An 18535-nucleotide genomic window follows, 5' to 3' on the forward strand; every position below is an offset into this window, starting at 1 on the left:
AAAGTACTATTATACGGCCAAAGATTTACCGTTTACTGTCTTAAAATTATGTTAGTAAATGCATTATTATCAATCAGCAAACGACAGAAACAGTTAGTTCAATAGGTACTCTATTTAGTTAATTAAATGTTCTCAATCATAATACGAAGTTATAATGAGCTGCAGACAAGGCTTTGGGGACCTGTACAATACACATGTTACATAATACTATTGAATATAGTATTTAATACTCTTAACATACAGTTCAGTGTTGATTGAAACACTAATTAACATGACAACGGTCTATTTCCACTAGTAGTTTGGTAGACTATTGATCTGCTTTAAATAAGAGGGTTGGCCATAATCTCCGCACTTGGAAAGCGAATTGGTATCGTATCGTATTGTCACGTCTTTTATCCCTGAAGTGATAGGCAGAGAGCACACTGTATAATGTACACCAAGTTTTCACTATTTGTTATAGGTGCCATGTAATAGGGGGTAAACGTTGCCATTGCATAATACTTTTTTTAAGAGGAGAAAATCATCCATTGGTTCTCCCGCCTTGGCGAGGCGAGAGGCCGTGTCACTCCTACTTTTCGAGCTGGAGCCTCGGTAAACCCGCTTGGCAGTCCGCAGCTCTGGATTGCCATATAATTACTGAGCGCAATTCCAGACCCGTGCTACTACTGAAAGCTAATTAGAGACCACAGTTAAAAAAGTTTTAGGTTATCTAAAAACACAACTACCTTGTCTCATAGCTAACTTGAAATTATGGATTCAAGCGTTATCAAGATAAATTATTATGTTGAAGACCATAAAGTTAATTTAACAATTTTATTTCAAGCTCAATAATAATCAATTTATACTAGTCGAGTTCCTCGTCAAAACAATACGTGAGTAAATCAAAATTACGTCATCTATTATAATAATGAGGTTACAAAAATGTCAACTAGAATTGACAGCTAGCTAATTAACCACAGATTATATCAGAATTAATAATTTCCATAACACAATTATGTACCGTTTCTAAGATATTGTCTTAATTAGAGATGATTGTAGTTATTATATTAAATTATTTAATTTAATTCTCGTAACGTTATTGTGATCTTTGATATTTATTATGTTTATTATTTACGAGTTAATGGGTAGATATTGTAAGTGGTGTATAACAGAGGTATTGATGGAATTTATCCGATTTTAGAAAATTTCTCAGTAGTAACATGGAGTCTGGATTTGTGCCCAGTACTTATTATGGCATTAGGTTTACACCCTGTTACATGGGGTTTATAACACAAATGGTGAAAAGTGGGTGTGAGAAAATACGCCATTACAAAGTATAAAATGAACCTAGAAGTGGTGTCCCGCGATATTTCAAATCGATATATCTTCGAAAGCAGTTGTTTCCGTAAAAAATAAAAATTCGTGTCTATTATTTTAAAATAAATCTATAAGTCGGAGATTAAAATAGAAATTAGTCATCTACCTATTGAGTTTTCGTTGTACATAATACAATTATTATTTTTTCTACATATTTCTCATTGTATACTAATAAAATATTGGTCGTTCATAGTTCTGTAACCCCAGTAGTGAAACCAGTTTGTGTGGAGACCTGATTCTGTATGTTTATTGTTATTACATAGCTCAAATTAAATGGGGTTTTTGAACTTGTATTTTGAAATTAGTCTCGGATTGTGTAACGGGTTTGTTAATTAATAATTGTGTTATTATTGACTTTATGATAGGTTATGATTATAATCGTCAGATGTGAAAATCTGGCTTGTATTCTTTGCCTAAAAATATACAGTTATAAAAGATTTTGACAGTTTATTTTTAATTAAATTTTTCTCTAACATACGTGGATAATCGATAAAAAAATAGTATTTAAGACAATTTATTAAACACATCATAGAGACTCGGAAACACGTCTCTAAAATTAGACAACTAAGTAATAAAAATAATCGAAAAAATATATTCGCGGCAACTTAAAAAAAAAATACCTCAAAAAAAAACAATACTCATTAAGCTGTATAACTCAATGCAATTACAACTTTACAGCTTCCAACTTAAAGTATATTTTTAAATGAGGAGCAATACTGTTGTTTCCGTATGCATCATTCACTAGTTTAATGTGCGATACTTAAGGTCAAACAATTTCGATGACTTCAGATATACAGGCAAGTCAACCTGCTCCTTTCTGTTAAATTCCTACATTAGATATTGAACTTTACTATTATGGTATAAAGTTGAAAATGTAATGACAAGAAAAGTATAGGTTGATCTGCTGGCGACTATACTTTGATAAATATGAGAATAAATTGATCTTCGTGAGATGCGGAAATAAGTTACTGTAAGTCAGTGTTTAGTTAAAGTTAAGTTACGAGGTTAAACGAAGGTTAACTATTATATTGTAAAATATAACGCATCATCTTGTTTTTTTAGGCCTAAGTTCCATCATAAACATGCACATTGATTTTTATATATTTTTAAGTCTAGTTCAAAGACAAAATTATGCACACGATTTTTAGAGTTCATTTGTGTTTGTGGTGGTCTCTGACTGATGCACACTGGTGGAAACGGACTCAGCTAAGCTGTATTTTTTACATGGAAAGATGCGTGCTATTTAGGCTGCGTATTTTCCTCGCACAGCTACTTTGTGGCGGCGCATCTTCATAGTACACCTTACTCGCACAGCTACATAGCTTAGTATCAGTAGAAACGGTTACATAGTTTCACAGCTCAGCAATTACATCTTCGTAACATAACTATATAGCAACTTTAAGTATAAAATAAATTACAATTTATGATCGTTATATGAGGAATGGAGTTCAAATAAGGTCGGTGACATTTACATAATTATATTATTGGCTATAATAATAGTAAGAATCCATGTGGACCAGTTTAGAGAGGATATTCCACTCTCCTGACAATTTCCTCTAGAAATAATACACAGGTAGAGTTCGTTGACTTGTCGTTAATAAATGTTTTTGATATGTCAATGACCGGGTTGATATTTTGATTATTATTTTGAAATTTGTATCGTCTGCCTTGTTGGTAGACGGTCTTATGCGTAACTGTCGAGCAAGGGATTTTGGGTTTCAGTCTCAGAGGGAGTATTATCTTTTTTAATTCTTCGAAAATTGTCAATGAATAATGCACAAGTACATGGAGGGAATTATACACGAAGCGTGGTAATAGATTTTTATACAATACTAGCTGACCCTGCAAACTTTCTACTGCCTCAAACATTTTGTTTTCACCTTTTAAACCTTCCCTGGACTTTCACAAATAACTCAAGAACAAAATTAGCTAAATCGGTCCAACCGTTTTGACTAATTTTGCATCTCTGCTTAATCTTTCGGGAATTAAAAGACATTATATTTTATTCAGGTCCTTATTAAACAAATCGATATGTCACGGCCAAAGTATTAAGTACACAGGCTATGTACAACCAGTATAAACTGACCCCTGAATGTGAAGAAGATCATACAACGGGAGGTCATGATAAACTGGTTCTGCATACCTTTATGTATACCTGATCAATTAATACAAGCTTTGTTGAAACGGATATATTATATCGCCAATCACCTATATTACCACTAAATTGGATTTAATCATAATGTAAGCACGTATTATTGGCCAATTATTGGTCTGTTTGTTTGTTTAATTGCTGTTTGTCTACAAGCTTAAACTAATGAATTGGTTTAACTTTTAGGTCAATGTTACTAAAGGATGTCACATTTGATTCTTGATTGTATTTCAAGGAGTTTTATTTTAATGTGTTTTTACCTAATAATAGAGGCGTTAGGTGTCCCGAAAATACCGAAATGCAACTTAAAAATACCTAAAAAGAAATAAAAACTAACTTAAAAGTAAATTACGAAAAATAACCTAAAAATAAATAAATTCTCTCCTTTAGGCGTCGAAGTACTCGTCCGCATCGCTGTCACTGGGGAAATTCTCTCCTTTAGGCGTCGAAGTACTATGTAGGTTGCATGTCCGTCCCTCGCTGATCACTGGGGAACGTTCCCAGAAGACTGGCCGCATTGCCACGTTGAATGGCAATGATTATCTTTTGTTTTTACTAAAAACATCTTTAAAAAGCTGTTGTCTCGAGTTGCCAAGGAATGAACCTTCGTGAGCGACATTGGCAGCTACTCAATAGACAATAGTGCCATCGCAAGCGCCCATGACATATCGATATAAACGTGACTTAACCACACGCACTCAGCAAAGTTACCAATACTCAAACAAAACCCAGAAAAACTCAATAATTAGATTCGTGCACTTAAACAACGCACTCGTCTTTAGCGAATCAACTATACCAATCAACCTTCCCCATCACCATTACACCAATAACACTCCTACGTAATGAGAAATACGGTTCAATTTCCTATAAACATTAAAACGAATTTCCATTACGCACTGACCGGTTACCTTTTTGCATTACAATTTCGACTTTACGAAGTTTGTATAAAGTTTATTTTTGCTCGGTCACGTATGATTGCAGGAATCAGATAGGTGAATTTCCGATGTTCGCTCATTTATAATCATTATCTCATGAATGTGATGATGTATGATAGCGATGACGTCACGGGCGCATTCAATCTACTTGGCTTGATGGACAGGGAAGGGTGGAAAACAATATTTTTGATGGTATCTCGGCTGAAGGTGAGGTGTCTACGTAAATGGGAGCACATTTTTCATGGTGATATTTGGGATAGATAGTTGACTATGGGAGAATGTGTTTCTTGTACCGTCGTTACCACCGGGGCTATGGAGAACCGCAGGGGTTACCGGCGCTTCGGCTCGAAGCAGGAGTTGGAACGGGGTGTGACACGCCTCATCCAGAGAGGGAGAAGTGATATGATAATTTTCTTGACTGAATAACTCGCGTGTATTTTAAGTCAATAAGAGTCTGTCAGTCGCCCTTCGTCTTTTTCGATAAACCTAAAAAAACCTAGTGATCTTTTGTCCGATCTGAGAATCGAACCCGAGACCCATTGTCCGGCAGTCGCACTAGCAACCACTCCACCAACGAGGCAGTAATTTGAGAAGAAATATAAAATAAATATAATCAGAATATTTCCTGAAAATTATACTTTCAGGCGGTCTGTAGATGACTGGACCCTCTCAGAAGGTCTGAACACAGGCTATTTGTAGCCGCTAACACAATAATGATTTCAAGTAAATGGTCCGTGATAAAGGCCCGGGCTTGAAATGGCTTTTAACCTAATTATTGATATTACAGCCGGTGTACTGTGGCGCCACCTACACATTGAAATGGAGAGATTTGATTCTGTTTGAGGTTTTTATTAAATATAATTATGTCCTGTAATGTATTTTATTTTTAGAGGAATTAAGGTACATTAAAATAAGGTATTGAGCTGGGAATAAAGTCAGTAATGTGGACAATTGTATGTAAAGTTTGATAATGATTTACTTGGTATTTTAAAACGAACGATATTTCTGTCATTATTAGTATTAATAAATGTTTATTGATGTATTGACAACTGATGAAAACTCAAACAATTTAAATCAAACCGGTAGTTTTTTGACCTTAACCAAAAATTTTACATAACTCAGAAACTAGCCAATTTCGGACTAGAAACCTCAGGGCTAATTTTGTAGGAAATTAGTTGTATTATCACCTCCCGAGAGGAATAATTCGAATTAAAAGTTACCCTGTATTATAAATAACCTGTAACTCAACGAACCTAACCTTATTGGTTTCGAAATTACCAAATAGTAGGCATTCATTTAGTTTTGAAAGTTTCAATTCCCAACGAAAAAAAAAAACATTTTTTTGTTTAATTCATTGAGAGTATTTTTGAAGCATCATGCATAAACATGATTATTGATAACCTATTATTGCACAACTAAGATTAAATAACGTAAAACTTTACAAACAAATAAAAGCACTGCAATAAAAATAAACCATTAGAATAAAACTAAAACAAGTTTTATTGGAAAATAGTTGACACCTAGCATCTAGTATTGGAGGTTAATATTGAAATGACGGAAAGGTCAATGACACCGCAGAGGTTAGTATGACCTTTCCTAAGGTTGATAGAATCAAAACAAATATAATTATGTGTCGGTTATGAGAGGAAATGATCTTTTTTTAGGAATAAAATCTTACTATTAAATACTAATTTTGTAAATGCTAAAGTTCATGTTTATGTTTGTTACTCTATCATGTCAAAACAACTTAAGGGCATACAATTTAGAACAAGGGTAGATTATGGTCTGGATTAACACATATTTTATGTAGACTTCTTTTTCTCGAACGCGGGCAAAGCCATAATTTGCAGAAGTTAAATAATAATATTTGATTAAAGACTTAATAGTCGTAAGCAGAATTGTCTAGCAAGGGACTTGTAATGTCGGGAAAAGCTAGCATGGGACTCAGAATTGTACCCGGTATACGGCAATATGTTATAGTGATGTGATCTGATGCCTAGTGTGTTCATTTCTCAAGCATTAGAGTGTGGGTTGGAAATTCAGTCTTCAAAGTGCCTTTATTTAGACGTGGAAAATCGTCCAATGACTTCTCTCACCTTGGGCGAAGCAAAAGGAGTGTCAGAGTCTTATTGACTAAAAAACACTCTTTTCCTACTATTGCTTTTCGAGCTGGAGCCCCGGTAAACCGCCAGGCAGACCGCAGCGTGACTTTTTCCAAGACTTTTTTGTTTAGTCATGCGCCGAATAAAATTAGACGCCAAAGTAGCGTCAACTACACTTGGGTATAACCATTCAAAGACACAATATTATACGTAAATAACATTACAACTTAAGAACAACAAAATAGACAATAAACACACACACCTGGTTCTCCGGCCATTACCGATAATATACGAATCTATGAAGTATTATGTATTTGTGCTGCATCTGTGCTAAGGTCGGCAGCTCGTCTTCAAACACCGGGCGACCCTCAGCCTGCTATGCATTATATTAACTTGGTAAAGATATGTTCAAGATGGGAGTATTCTTGTCTTACTAATATTATAAATGCAAAAGTTTGTGAATACGAGTATAAGCCAGTAAACGAGCAGACGGATCACTTGATGGTAATGGTAAGCAATCGCCGCCGTCCATAATTAGTTTTAAGTAATTAAAAATATATTATTATTTTTATTTTTTTCTTTGTTGTCAATTTTCAACACTTTAACTGTATAATGTATTGGCTTAAGCTGTAAAATTTTGCCTGTTTTTCTAAATAAATAAATGGATATCCGAAACACCAGAGGCGTTATAAGTGCGTTACCGACCTTTTGGGGGTTAGGAATTTAAGGGTTGTTAGGGAATAGGGGATTGGGAAGGTGATGCACGCTCCTAATGATGAAGAGTCCCGCTCTTCAGAGTAAACCGTGATTTCTTTTTAGTTAATTTAGTATTTCTCACGATAGTTATTATAAAATTTATCTAAATAAATAATACACTATGTGGGAATACCATGCTTTGGCTCGACCGACTGTATGTTGCAGCATGTTTACTATATATAAGTAAGATAAGTTACATTCTAATCTAGACGTGCCCTTAACTTCAATAAATGATGGTAATGTTGAAGGAAATACCAATTCCTATGACTATAACAGTGAGTGACCGGCGGCGGGCGGCGTGGTGGTCGGTAATGGGCTAATTGCCTGTCACCTTTGATTGACTTGTCAAGGTGCACTGGAGATGATACCTCGACCTTTAGTGCTTAAAGGAGATAAAATAAAAACATGATATATTAACTATTGACGCTTTTGTAATTTTATTGTAACTTTCGTGAGACATACTAAATTAATTATTATGTTATCGGTTTACTCACGTAAATGTTTGACGAGGAACTCGACTAGTTTCAAGCCATGCTAGAGGCTCATATATTTTTTTGTAAATCTACTTATATGGTGTCGGTAGAGTAGAATATTTGGCACCTCCACTACTCTTCCTACGGGTCGACTAAGGGACTACATACTTAACAGAGACCAAGCAGCGTTTTCTGAATAACCAGAACCTATTTGCCTATATGGAGAATTTACCTTCAGCAATGACTGGGCAACTGGCTGCCGTGCAACGTGTAGCGGGTTTCAATTCCCGCACGGAGCAACTCTTTGTGTGCTCCATAAATTGTTGTTTCGGGTCTGGGTGTCATGTGCATGTGAAATTGTATGTTTGTAAACGCACCCATGACATAGGAAAAAATTATAATGTGGGGCAACGTTTTAAAAAACAAATATCAATACTTAAAATTGAAATCTCGTATAAAAACACCCAAATCAAACTACACCAATTTCTCTTGACCCTCAAAGTCACGACCTAGTACCATATTCCAAATTCAATACAAACTGTAACCGTACTCAGCATACTAATTCGAAAATAGAACAACAAGGTGTTAACAGCCGAGAAAAATAAATATGTAAATGTATTTTTTTGTATGGCAACAATGTGTGGCCTTTACGAATTATGACATATTACGTAGTACGTATCGACACCAGCAATTTATACTGCGCTAACTCAAAAAGCGTACTTTACAGTAGAGGCGTTTAAAGGGAAAAACGTGATAAATACTTATTTGTATTGATGTTTGTATACAAGGTCCAGTAACAAGGTTTATTTGGTATTGTATTTTTGGAATAATGGGGTAGAAATGTAATATCTTGTCTGTAATTTCTCGATGGGACTGCCATATTAGAAAAGGTGGACAATAAACAATATTTGTTTATTTTTTGTCGGTGATTCCACGAGTACCAGTGTCGTAATAGGGAATTAGGGAAATTGTCTATTGCCGTACACAGAGTATAATTTTGGTCTTCATAATATTAGTGATAAAATATAAACACGTAATAAGTCACAAGTAGTCCTAATTTAGTGCGACCCGGTAATTAAATCAAAGACTCCTTGCAATGTTACGTTACGTTCAACACAAAGATAATTCTACTAGTAAATGTTATCTAAGTCGTTTATTTTACAGGGTTGAACAAGTCATACACACGAACGCACTAAAGTCGGACGCTTACTGATGAGTTAGCGCAACCCGTTGCTATTCCAGCCTTTTGAGTCAAAGCCTCGATAATTCGCTAGCACACTCCGCTAGCTAATAGTTTCATTAATCCAAAACAGTGATTTTTTGTAACTCATTTATTAAGTAGTTAATATACATAGATTCTTAAGAATCCTTACATATCTTATAACTTCTATAACTACAAAGAGTGACAAGAATTAAAATTCACATACTTAATTACCCACGTTACTTCATGCTGCAGTACAGTATTGAAATAAATAAATCAACAACTGGTTGTATTATTTACGGAAGAGTATTATAAAATATTCATACGACTGCCATATTGTTCTGCGATCCTCCCACACTTGGAGCCAAGTATCTTCCCATAATAAAATCGTGATTAACATAAATAACATCATGACACTGCGTTGATGTCTTGTATACAAGGTAAGCAGTAGATGCAAGGTTTATTTGGTATTGATATTAGAAAATTTCAATGGAACCTTAAGTGAGGTGAGAGGAAGTGTCAGATCTTACTGACTAAAACCACCCCATTTCTTCGATGAGCAGTCATATTAGAGCCGGATCGGTGAGACAATGAACATACAATATTTGTAATTTTTGACGCGTCAGTAAGAGTATCCATTTAGTTTCATTTCTTCATCACATAAGGGAATACAGTGAAATTGGCGGACTCTAATGCCTTGGTATTCTCTAAGAGTAACCATTTGGTCTTCATAGTATTAGTGACTGCCTACAAATGCAAACACGTAATGATAGTCTAGTCACAGGATAGATAACGTAGTGCCTAATTTCATGCAAGCCGGAAAATTCGAATCAGACTTTTTTCACAGTTACTTTAACAAAGACTAATGAAGTTATCCAGTTATGTTATTAATCCTTTTTTTGCGGGGGAAAATCATCCAATGATTTCTCCCGCCTTGGGCGAGGCGAAAGGAAGAATCACTCAGACTCTTACTGACTAAAAACCATCCCGTTCCTACTCCTGCTTTTTGAGCCGGAGCCCCGGTAATTCGATGGGCGGACCCCAGCTCCGGCTATCATTAATCGTAAAACACCTTTTTTGTAACTCATTTATTAAGTAGTTAATATACAGAGATTCTTAACATTCCTTACATATCTTGTAACTTCTATAATGACAAAGAGTGGCAAGAATTAAAATTCACATACTTAATTACCCACGTTACTTCACGCTGCAGTACCGTATTGAAATAAATAAATCAACAACTGGTTGTATTATTTACGGAAGAGTATTATAAAATATTCATACGACTGCCATATTGTTCTGCTATCCTCCCACACTTGGAGCCAAGTATCTTCCCATAATAAAATCGTGATTAACATAAATAACATCATGAAGACACTCCGTTTAGTCTTGAAGGGGTCGGCAGAGATGCAAATTTTGTTTTTGAGGGTGGAAAATAACCAATGACTTCTTCCGTCGGATAACGTGAGGTAAGAGGGAGTGTCAGGCTCTTACTGACTAAAAACCATCCCGTTCCTTATCTTGCTTTAAATCGGGGCCCCGGTAACCGTTACGGTGTCCGCAGCTCCGGATCAGGAGAGATACACATACAAATGTAATACCTACTTTTGACATGTGCTAAGAGCATTGTTATACACTGGCTACAAATGCAAGCTCTATGATAGTCATATTGAAGGAAATCTTCCGAAACGTAATTTCTAAAACCGGAAAATTCAATAACACCGTCCTGTTATCAAACTCGACTAATGAGGTGGCTGGCCCTTTAATAGTCCAAGTGCTATATTTATTTATTTTTTTTTAAATTAGAAACGTGTCGTATCAATAAAAAAATCGGTACACCTGTTCCATGGAGCGATGACCAAGGAAATATAGTTAATCATTTACTTTTCTATACATACCAGCCCATAATACAAAGATTAACATAAATATTTCAAACTCACCGTATTACTCTGTTGATTCACAGCCAAACTGCAATAAAAAAACAAAACATTAATATTCATGCCGTTCATTGAATAATAATTTATATAATGAGTTACATAAGGTATGTTGTCGTTTGTGCATTTTTGCATAATGCACAACTGTTTATGGTAATAGGTGTAACTGCGACTTAGGATGGCTTTGGTTAAGGTATGTACACATTGTTGAAAAGCGAGTTTTTTATGGACTAGGACCAAACGAGCTGACTTATCACCTTTATATATATCCGGAATTATCGAATTTTTTTTCATTGAATGATGTATAGTATAACTCAATATCGCAAAAATTACTCTTAGATCAATTAGCCTCCCATCCGTCGACCTGATGGTAAGCGATAAGCCTTGACCGCAGCATCAGAGGAGTTATAAGTGCATTGTCAGCCTTTTTGAGCTCATTCGGATGACGGCACAAAACGCAAGAGTTGCTTCACGTCAGTTTTTTGTCAGGCCGTGATATCACTCCGGTCTAGTAGACTTATTTGTGCTGAAGCTTAAATTTTAACATATTTCCGTATATTTTTAAAAACAGAAGTTGTTGATATTTAGTAATGACACTGAACTATAATTCGAGGTAACGCAGTTTACTGTATAACTTAACACTTTATTGTCAAAATAACAAACAGGATGTTTGAACAAATATTAGATGTTGTTAGTTTTATTTTAGAATCAGTATTTAGGTTACAATTTAACCTTGTTCAACAAATTGATCTAAATAAAAACACAACAAGATCACGCGACACTATAAAAAGATACACTATAATATGCGTGATGCTCGTAGATTCGACAAACTTAAATTAATAATCCTTACTAATATTATAAATGGGTAAAATATCTTTGTTTTCTTTTTTTCTCTAACGTTATAATGACGCGATTTAATGGTACCTATGACGAGAGTGACATAAGCTCCCTTATTCAGACTGATCATCTGATGGTAAGCAATCGGCGCATGTTGGGTTTTAGGGATTAGATGATCGATGATTTATGGTTTTTGGATGGGAGTTTGGGGCTCCGATAAATCACATGGCGAAAAAACAAAGCCAAATTTACTAATTTCCAATAGACCAGGAAGGCATTTTTGAACGTCAACGAAATATAACGCAAGCTTTATTTCACGTCAGTTTTCTGTGATGCCGTGGTATCAGTCTGGTCGAGTCGCATGGCTATACTTCGGCATGAACGGGACGGCTCGACCGGACTTACCAGCATGGCTTCTCCACACTTAAAAGAGCAGCCAGATACAAAAATCATACTAATGCTCTGTTGCAACAAAAGCTAAATAAACAAACAAACACACGTCTGTATATATTTATAATATATGTATAATATATAGTAAGGATTACTTGAATTGCCACAGGTGTTAAATGTTTACTGCGCGGCATTTATTTATTATGCATAGTTATATAAGTTATAGTACATTACGTCTTTGTTCTTGTGTCTACAACGTGCAAATTAATAATGCAGCTTTGATGTACCCACGGCCGCCACGACATGATTATATTGTATCGATGATCGATCTCATTTATTTATTTAATTGTTACAGAAGGTCAAAGTCACAGTCAAAATCAAATCATTTATTCCAAATAAATCATAAATAGGTAAGTTTGAAATGTCAAAAAATAAGTATTAAATTATAGTCTGTCAATCTGTAGCAGAGGCGCAAATTACAGCACGTAATGCAGCTATACAATAGACACCCACTTTTCAGTGTGTAATAGGTGGTGAGCCTATTGCCATATACTGGACACAATTCCAGACTCTGTGCAATTACTGAGAAAATTTTGATAAACCGAAAATAGCTCAGTAATACTTTGCCTGAACCGGAAATCAAACCGGTTGTCCAGCAGTCGCACTTGCGACCACTCGACCAACGAAGCAGTCAAAAACTTATAATTATGTGCCTATTTTGGTTTTCTTGTTACTAACAACTGTAAAGTCGACTCATCCTATATTAATACCAGTAGAAAAATAACTTCCCCTTTACATACATCTAGCTACAACTACAGAGTATAATTTTTATGTTGCCAGACTACATAATTCCTTATAATAAAATAAATATTTCATATCACATCGTTAGGGGCTCGTTTTACCCGAAATTGGTTGAAAAAGTACGAAATAGGAGCTCGTTATTGGGAACATAAATATACAGTGACGTTTTAATGGAGTGCCAATGAACCCCGTATTTTTATCCTTTGACAAATATTCATGGTCTTTTTATACTACTTTTATATTTCTGCTTTTAATAAGGACTACTAATTTAGGTTACTAGTTAGATAGGGGAAATGAAAGCGCGATCGATTCATTTTTTTTTGTGGAAATAAATTGGTCATCTTTTCATTATGTTCAAATGTTGCTATTTAATAATAGGACTAGGGTAAGTTCACCTGTAGATGTCCACGTTACGGAACACCATTAAAAAATTCCCGAAAATAAGTTGTAATAGTCAGTATACATTTGTTTGATCTTACACGTTTTTAGTATCTTTCATTCGTGGCGATCCACGTATCGGTAGGTGGACGCGAACAGGCGTACTTACCCTATTACCTACAACTGCATGTAGGAGAGGCCTTCTTATAATTGACAGAAGATAAATATAGATACATTTACCTTTTAAGATAAGAGGAGGTGTGATCACATCAATATTAATATTTCGTAGAAAATAAATGCAATAAACATTTTGTTTTCAAGATAAAACTTTATCAATATATCACTTTTCTTAATAAAAATAGACGTTGAATGAACTCGTTAATTATAACAGTAAATAAAGATTATTTTTCTAAGAAAATGTGGGAGCAGTTTATCATTTTACGGTCTGACTTTATAGTTTTCGTTCAGTGACTTCGTATTTTAGGATCTATTTCGAGTTTCTTGTTAAAGAATGGAGCCAAGGACATCGGTTGCCATGGCTACGGTGTAAACAAGTAGTCACAACATTGATTAATATTCCCTATAACAAGAGAATCAATATTCAATCACTACACGTGTAAGCCATTATATTGTAAAACGATCAATCGGTATATGTAGGAATATTAATACATACGTATGATGTGTTTTTTTGTATGAAATAAGCCGGTAAACGAGCAGACGGATCACCTGATGGTAAGCATTAAGCAATCGCCGCCGCCCATGGACACTTAAAACACTAGAGGTGTTACAAGTGCGTTATCGGCCTTTTGGGGGTTAGGAATTTAAGGGTTGTTTGGGGAATCGGAGATTGGGAAGGGAGGTAATTGGGCCTCCGATAACCTCACTCACACAACGAAACACAACGCAAGCGTTGTTTCACGTCGGTTTTCTGTGAGGTCGTGGTATCACTCCGGTCGAGCCGGCCCATTCGTGCCTTAGCATGGCTCTCCTACACTTACCTGTTCCCGACTCGGAAATTAAACACAACAGAGCTAACTCGTGAATAACCCGCTATAAACAATAATATGACAATAGTAATAAAACGGAATTATACAAAGCCGCGGCGAACGACCCCGTCTATCAATTAGTAGACAATTAATTGAGATAGATATGTACCTGCGTGTAGCTCTTAACGTAACATGCTTTGCTGGTATTGAGTAAATCTATAACATTGTACGTATATACGTCAGCACTTTGTGTAACATTATATTATCTGGTTTGGGCTATAAGAGGTAAGTTGAGACTATTCAAGATGAATTTGGTTCGAGATTATTATGTTTATGATATATTTCATATACAGAAGCTTTACTTTGAAACGAGCATCTAGCTTCATTGACGGATAGACTGTTAAACTATTATTTATTTCTTTATTTGTTGACATTTCTAAAGTACTTATTTATGGTTTAATTGGAATAAATGATTTGATTTTGACTTTGACAGATGTGATCATTTTTCATCAGGTGATCGTCTCGTTTGCCAATAAGAATCATTGGATATGGGATTGAATAGTAGGTATCATCGTTTTGTTCAATAGGTATTTAAGCCTAAGTTAAGATCGCAAGCACTAAGCGCGCGTTTTGATAATGCCTTTTTATATCTAGATACATTTTAAGCACTACCTCCCAGAAAAACCGTGGTAATTAATTTTAGAACACCTGTAGCATAGTGATATCTGAACTTAAACTTATGGATTTCAAATTTCGATTATTTTAAATAGGTATCCAATTTATTAATTGAATTAAAGAGAAACTGAAGCCTCAATTTAAAAACTAAATTTTCAATACAGATTAGTGAAATCAGCTTAAATTGATAGAGATTTAAAGATCACGCTTTTTTCAAAAAGCTCCTTAGAAGATTAAGAATTGAGACATGATTGAATTTTGATATTTTTATTTAACAAAGTGTCCAAGAATAAATCACTTCATCTTATTTTGACTTTCTTTGAAGATTTTGCTTTTAATATCGCCCGTAGCTGTACGTGGACTTGAGAATTGAGAGGTAAAAAATAATCGGATTTTTTCTTATATTTATAAGAGTATTTGTGACCCACAGCCCATGAGACACGTCTTGTTTTATATTCGTTCGACTGCCGTACACAATCTCAACAAATTATTTTGTAACAAAGTCATTCGGGAGAATTATATTTATAAAAGTGATATCTGAAATAGTTATAGCTAGGAAATTAAAACAAAGTATAATTTAATTATTTTCCTACAATTGGTTTTGTAAAATCGATCAGATGGGATTAGGTGACCCATCTATTAGATAAGCGACTTATCTCATAGAAAAAAAATACTTTACTGTAATGGAACTTTGTTGTAAGTTCGGAATCTTTTTTGTGATCGGAAATAGTTACTATATTTACATTAACCAATCACAAACCTTTTTTCTAAAGGAAATAATTATGAAAACCAATAGGAAACTTCCTTAAACAAGCCTTATTATATAACCTTAAAACATAAGAGAATGTACAGACGATATATTACTTAGTAGATGAGGTAGCAATGACCTACGCCCTTACTATCGCGTGGCTATGAGTAATTTTACAACATATTACATAGATGCCCACTGCGAGACTAAACAAAGAACCTTAATATAAAATATTGCTAAACTGATTGTGTAGTGTAAGTTATGAACTGATGGAAAAATATAATGTAAAAATAATGAAAGGAAGTAAGAAATAATATGAAAATTCCCGGAAATTTAAAGAAGTCTTAAAGATTCCAGGCGGAGGGCGAAATGGGCGAGTCGCCAGTAGCAGCGCGAAAATCGCCTCGAAGTGTGTAGCGGAACGCTGCTCATGAATATGAGCCACAAGCATGGCTTGAAATTAGTCAAGTTCTTCGTGAAACAATTACGCGTGTAAGCGGATAAAATAATAATTAAGTTTGTCTTAGCGTTTCTCGTTCCTTATTGTAAAACAAAAGTAAAAGCTACTCTTTAAAAATATCTTTTTAATTAAATAAGTTAAAATATGAGCGTATATACGTCAAAAATCGCTACCTCTTATACCAAAGTCCAAATCCTTAAGAATGCCACGACATCTCGCAGTTATGGTCGACTGGCATCGGTCTGGCAGTGGCCACCACTGGCAATGTGCCAATAAGCGATTGGCTGTCATAATTGCTTTGTACGCCAGTTAACGTCGAATCGATGTTTATGACAGAAAAATCGTCGTCAATTATAATAACACAATGAGATTTTGTTGTAATATTATTTTATCGGTGTAGGTATAAGGGATATTCTGTGTTTTGACTTTTTGTTTATTTGATCCATTACTACTTTGTTTTGATATATATGTTTGAATTAAGTACGGTTATAAATCCAACGGTAGATCTAGTAGTTCTATATTAGCGATAAGATCAATAAGAAATGATAGTGATAATTATGGAATAGAATGAAAATTATTAACACATATTATTTAGACGCCACACTGACAAACGGTGAAGGAAAATATCGTAAGGAAACCTAGGCTTACAATTTCTGATTATAAGACTGAAATCGCCAACTAAGCGTAGTGTTGATGTAATGTGATGACATGTAAGAAATAACGCTATTAAAAATAGTTCAATAAGTCTCATTTCTCAACCCTACGCTAAACATTTTACCCAAATAGCAAACTCAACCCCCAAACAGCCAAACCTGTCAACACTTATCACAACTATGTATCTAATTCGACATTTCAAATTAACCGTTTTACCGCCAACTGGTCTTAACGACCCTCTAGATGGCTGTCATTAAGTACAGGTGTTGAACGATTTAATTAGATAGCTTAAACTTAGTTTCAAACTTTGAAACCTAGATTAAGGAAAAAATAGTTTTAATTTACGATTTAATGAGGGTTGGGAGTTAAGCGGTGGGAAAAATGAGGTTGAAAATGGAATTTATGGAGATTATTTTTTTTGGAGATGGGTTTAAGTTAGGTAAAATTAGCATTAAATTTGATATACGATAGTGATTAGCTTGTGCTTGGACTAACTATGCGAGGAAGATGCGCAGCTCGAGTACGCGATGTATCGATAATAAGGAAGCCATCTATAGCACGCATCCACAGCACGTATCTTTCCATATAAAAATCATAGCTTAGCTGAGTCCGTTACACCAGTGCTAAGCTGTGTGTATCAATGAATATGATTGGTGGAAGCCAAACGCATCCACAGCAACGTAGCATAGCACATTTCTGGTAGAAAAGAAAAGAAATAAACATATCCATTAATATCCACTATTATCTACACATTTCTAACCCTCACACAACCCCCGCGTTACCAAGACAACACATCACCAATCAGTACTCAGCGTAACAACGAATTTGTTTTAACGGTTAAAGCGGGGGTCGTTCCGACCCGCTGGTCCGTCAGACCTTCGTCACGCCGGTAATCTGTGCACGGGTTATTAATCCACCTGGTGATGCAGATTATATTCGATACGTCATTGGTCAAGACAATTGTATTGCATTTGGCTATTAATAAATATCTTTTTGTATTCTTAGAGCTTTTCATAAATATGTATTACTAGCTTCTGCCAGCGGGTTCGCCCGCGTTCCCGTGGGAAAAAAGTATCCTATCACCCAAGTCAGCTCTTGCCCTATCTGTATACCAAATTTTGTCAAAATCCGTTCAGTAGCTTCAGCCTAATTGGCGGATAAATATTTAAACATCCAAATAAACAAACTTTCACATCTATATTATTAAATGTGATCTATTTTTGTATTATAACTACCTACTATAATAAACTAGTCTATGGTTACGCACATACACGTAACTATTCGATGCAGTAACTCAACTAGTTTCAAGCCACCCCAGGGACCCACAGCAAAAGAAATAATTTTATTAAAAATATTACCACTACTACTACAAAATATATATTTGAGTTTAATTATTTTATTAGTCCCTCTTTACTAGTTAATTGCCTAACTGGAGAAAAATCTTAAATATAAATTAGGGAGAATTTGTTCAAGGATTTTCTAAAACTTTTCCCAATACTTTCCAGACTTCAGACCTAGTTAGGAATTGAGCTTGTATTTATTATTTAATACTACTTAGTGCTTATGACATCTAAATAATACAAATAGGTTAGGTATATTTTATTTGGTTTCTTTGTGAAATAATATTCCGATAAAAAGAGAAATTCCTTAGTTTTTTTTACTCGGTTTAACTTAGTTTTACACTTGATGAGCTATGTAGT

General features: G+C 34.8%; 1 protein-coding gene across 2 annotated transcripts in view; it reads right to left on the reverse strand.

The window, feature by feature from the left end:
* LOC118271670 (Ig-like and fibronectin type-III domain-containing protein 1) overlaps positions 1-18535 on the reverse strand; it is a 169145-nt gene that overhangs the window by 92901 nt on the left and 57709 nt on the right. For both annotated transcript variants that reach the window (XM_035587802.2, XM_035587803.2), the window contains exon 3: positions 10913-10940. The gene's annotated coding sequence lies outside the window, so the exon portion shown is untranslated. The remainder of the gene's footprint in view (positions 1-10912; positions 10941-18535) is intronic.

This window comes from Spodoptera frugiperda, chromosome 5, assembly GCF_023101765.2.
Source record: "Spodoptera frugiperda isolate SF20-4 chromosome 5, AGI-APGP_CSIRO_Sfru_2.0, whole genome shotgun sequence".
In the NCBI taxonomy this organism is placed as follows: Eukaryota; Metazoa; Arthropoda; class Insecta; order Lepidoptera; family Noctuidae; genus Spodoptera; species Spodoptera frugiperda.